Source organism: Gavialis gangeticus, unplaced genomic scaffold, assembly GCF_001723915.1.
Source record: "Gavialis gangeticus isolate Ggan-Ray unplaced genomic scaffold, GavGan_comp1, whole genome shotgun sequence".
NCBI classification, from domain to species: domain Eukaryota; kingdom Metazoa; phylum Chordata; order Crocodylia; family Gavialidae; genus Gavialis; species Gavialis gangeticus.
This window is the reverse complement of record NW_017729028.1, coordinates 33,556,650-33,561,239: the sequence shown is the minus strand read 5'-3', so window position 1 is coordinate 33,561,239 and position 4,590 is coordinate 33,556,650. Positions and strand designations below refer to the sequence as shown.

Below are 4,590 nucleotides of genomic sequence, written 5' to 3'. Positions count from 1 at the left end.
GAGCGCCGTGCACCGGGTCTGGACCCTCTCCCCCCTGCGCGGCTTCCCCGGGGACCGCTCGTTTTGGAGGCCGGTGGCCTGCACTTCATAGACACCGCGAAGCCCTGGTTGTTCAGTCGCGCCATCAGGGCAGCACTGAGGCTGCGGGGCCCTTCCTGCAGACACAGGAGTTTTTGCACGGCCAGCGCTGGGACGGGCTCTGCCCACAGCGTCGCACCAGCCCCTGGGCTTCGCCGGCGCACTTCTGCGGGATGTTGGATGTAATCCTTCATACCGTGAGCTGCTTGCACGCTACCCTTGCAACACGGCTGCTCTGGAGATGGACACGGGAAGGCCGGGAACTTCTTCGAAGGGGAACTCTCCGCCGGGCAGCAGCTGCTGCTTTTCATTGTGACGTGTGAACTGAGCTGGGATCAATTCAAGCGCAGCAAAAGCCTCCAGGGTTGGAGTTACATTGAAGTCGAACCATTTGCAATGTTCTTCTCTGGGAAGTGCCCCAAGGGTGCACCCACACACCTCGTCCTACGCGAGAGGCAAACCTCTCGAAGTCTTTGATTATGGGGAAAGTCATTTAGATCAATGCTTCTCCACCCATGGACCCAAAAAGCGGGTGGGAAAAATACATGAAAGGGTCACAAACCACTGGTTTAGATCTTGCACACATCAAATCACATCTGTAACAAAGAAGCTGCTTAAAATGAAATAACCTTGCTTACTATTGCAACTAGCAACGCTGTGCGATTCAGAGCCACCTCCCAGTTAGCACCTGGTAAGACCAGTTAGCTTGCCATTCGGAGTCTCAGCAGGGGAAATTAATGACCCAGGCTGCTATTTGATGCTGACTCTTCATCCACCTTAAACCAGCCTCTGTTTGCAGGAAGCTGAAACTGCTCTACCTGCAGGGTTTTGCTGAGTCTATAGCAGGGGGTCAGATTTTCACACCACTGGCCATTTTTTAAGCAGTCTGCAGCCATGCACTTGTGTTCGGTCACAGCTATAGACTGCTTTCTGTGGCTAGATGGGGCAAAAATTGTCCCGCCTGTCTACAGACTGCATGTTTGGGGAGGGTCGTGAATAAATTGGGTTTACTCCTTATGAATAGGTGCAGAGTCTTAGCAAGAGAACCTGATCTAACTCCGTTCCACTTGTTCCAGATTTTTGGATGAGGGGGTTAATATGCAGTAGTTAAAAAGAAATCAATCGGCAATATGTTAAATTTATGTTGGATAAATATAAATGCTTAGGAGCTGGTTCTGGGTTCTTCAGACTAAAGGGTGTTCAAAATGACCTCATTTAAGTCCATAATTGTGAAAAGATCCTGATTTCCTTCCCTAGTAAGGAAGGAGAGAGCTAGGAGGCTTGCTGAGTATCAGAACAAGTAAGATGATCAGATGAACAGCTATCACACTTCTACTATTTATACTGCTTCATGGCCAGCATAGCTGGGCTTGCTGCTGTGGGGTTGTTACTTGCATCCAGGACTAGTGTGACATTCATCACTAGGGGTTGTGCAACATCACTACAAGCAATGTAGGGTGAAACTCATCTAGGAACTGACCTGAGAGTTGAGTGTAAGGCGTCCCCACCTCTTCCCAGAGACTGCTCCCAAATGTCCAGAAGAAGAGGCAGTTTGGGGTTTCATACTGCTATAGCATAAGTATAATAGTTATTAGCATATAATAGCTATTAGTCTCTTTTTGGGTGTACCTATTGATTTTTATGGTTTTTTTTCTACCTCCCCTTTTCTCCCTATGTAAATAAATTGTATATAGTTAAGTACTGAGTGGTGTCTGAGTGACGGTTTCGAGGCTCCAGGTGTCCTTCTGTAGAGACACTCTCCACACTGTCGGAAGGAGGACTCCAAGGCAGAGACCCCAGGGACCGATAACTGGCTGCAGCTGGCGGGTAGCTCCACCTCCTGAGTTACACAAGTATTTTCAGCTATTAGGTAGAACTTCCTGGACTTGCTGTACTGATCCCTACAATGCAGCATGGACATAGAAACCATTCCCTCATCTTTTTTTAACACCCTGAATTTGTCTCTGCTTTTTTGGTCTTCATGGAAAAGGGATTTCTGCTCAGTACAACCTGCAGCTTGTTGCAAGCCATCCTCATCTTCATCCTCATGCAATATTCTCCAAGAAAGGATAGCATGTCCTTAATCCCTTTAAAGGATGGAAGATGTAGTGGTATGCATAGGAGGATGACCTTTGCTTTCTGTTGGCATATGAGACTGGCATGAGGGCACCACCAGGTAAGTCTTTGAAGGTGATGTTGGGGACCATGAGTTCCCAATATCACTATGTCCCCAAGAGGACTTTTCTCCTTCTGGTAGATCGGAGGGTGTAATCCATCCCCATGCAATTTCTTAGGCAGCCAGTGGGTGCTGAACTGAACAGCATGATCAAGCAAGGCGTCGAGACTGGAGGGAGCCAAGAGGGACCCTTGTGATAATGGGTGGATCTTCACCAAGTACAAGATCTCATTCTTCATGATGCTTCCTGGAGCAGAGGGGAAAGCAGAAGTTCAGAAATGGAGATGCAACAGCAAGAACCGTTCACATCAGTGAGTCACAGGCCGGCAAACTAAGCCAGGGGTGCACAAGAAGTGATAGCCCCTTCTCCCCGCGGTAATGCCAATGGCCTGGAGCTTCAGTGAGGCAGCCACACGGCACGCCTGGTCTGGATCCAAATGCACGTGGGCTTGGGAGCTGTGACAGCACCACTACACCAACTCCAGCAAGTCATAGGGGTGGGTCAGTTGGACCACATGCGACCAGTGGTTGTGGGGCTCTGGGAGGAAGCTCTCCCCATGGCAGGAACCCAGAAGAAGAGAGGGCCATGGCAGGCAGGGAGGGGCTAGGGCTGCAGGGCAGAGAGACTCTCCTGCTCCTCTGTCTGACTTTCAGGGATCAGTGAGGTCTACCCCATTATTCCTTCTGCCCCAGTGTCAACTCTAGTCAATGCGACCTCTGAACCTGGAGAAGTCTGCTACTTTTGGGGCCTCCAACCCTGTGCCTTTAACCATCCCAGCCTCTCCTGGGCTTAGGCCTCTATCTCTTCAGCTGACTACCCCAAACCCAGTCTGGTTCTCTCCCAGCTCACGTCTAATCTGCTGCAACCCTACTGGTCTATGGGTCCCTGCCCCTGCTTTTCACCCTGCTCAGGCTACAGGTCTCTGGCCCTGGCCCTGCATGCTGTCATCACTTTTTGGCTGTGGCCCTGCTCCTCAGCCTTGGCCCCTATCCCTCACACCTTGGCCTCTCTCCTGGTCCAGTTGAAACCTCCCCCACTCCTACAGTCCTAAACCACCGGTCCTTACCCCCAGCAGTTTAGCTGCTTTAGCAGAGATTCCCCTTGCAGAGTGCTCAGGAGCTCTTGCCTCCATCGCCCCAGGGCTGAACTGCCTGCCCAGCTGGAGCCCTGGGCTTATATCATGCAAGCCCAATCCCTTTGGGCTCATGTGGCCCCCTTGACTGCCCTCTGCCTCACCTGCAGCCTGCTGCTCCTGCCGCCTGCTTTCCCTTAAAGTAGCAAGAGCACCAAGCTCCCTGCTACATCAGCCCAATCTCATTCCTTTTGGTACAGGGTGGGCACATCTGTCCATGGAAGGTGCTATAGACACATGACTACTACATGGCTACTACCGGTCAACTGCAAGCCTCATGTCTCAGAAGGGATATTTAACACACAGGGTCTACACTAAATGATATATCTGAGATCCATCTCAGACTGAGCCATAGTGTTTCTCTCTTTGGAGTCCATTCCCCCTCCCTGGTGGAGCATATGGTATACCCAGAGCCCAGAAATATCTCCAGTCCAGAAGGATGTAGCAGACAGCCATGAGCCTGGGACAGGTTTGCAAAGCCTGCGCCTGATGGATCTCAGCAAACAGGATGTCAATGATGGGTTTGGCAGTCGGCAAGGGGCGCCAATGTATTTGGCAGTTGTAGAAGATGAGGAAGCCCCCTTCTCAAAGTGCAGAACCAGCCTTAAAAGGAACAGAATGGAAATTAGAGAAAATACCCTGACTTTGCCTATTCAGGGAAGGCACGGCCAAGACAAAGAGAGACTCTGGGGATGACATGGGGAAGATATGGCAAGGTTTGGACTGGCCCTGCAAAGAGGGAGATGCCAGAATGTGCAGCAAGCCGCAGGGGGAGATGAGAAGGATGATCTTGTAGAGCACGAGCCAGTGGTCTTCCAGGCAACAACTAAAGATGCTGCCTTGCGGGACCGTGTTAGCGTGCAGCTGGGCCAGGCTGCCTGAACACTCAGCTTGATCTCTTCTATCCTATTTAGTTTTCTGTGTAGCCCTCAGGGTGGGAAGGAAACATTTCCAGTGTAGCCAGGAATAGATGCTACCAACAGACTGAACCCCCACCCACATCCAGCTCACTGGGCCTCACCTCTATGCAGCCAATTAAGACATTGCTCATTCTCTCTCTTTATGCAAGGACAAGTGGCAACTTGACTGCATTGACATCAACAGAAACAGCAAGCTTCAGACAGCCGGTGCTGTGCTGAGGTGCCTCCCTGAAAACAAGCAGGCAGCAAAATGCCCTCTGCATCGGGCTACACCCCTCTTCCT

At 51.0% G+C, this 4,590-nt stretch overlaps 1 long non-coding RNA gene across 1 annotated transcript in view; it reads left to right on the top strand.

The window, feature by feature from the left end:
* The first annotated feature begins 1,599 nt into the window (after positions 1–1,599).
* Positions 1,600–4,590, top strand: part of LOC109300252 — an 8,227-nt gene continuing 5,236 nt past the window's right edge. The window contains exon 1 of the long non-coding RNA XR_002098171.1: positions 1,600–4,527. This is a non-coding gene — a long non-coding RNA (uncharacterized LOC109300252). The remainder of the gene's footprint in view (positions 4,528–4,590) is intronic.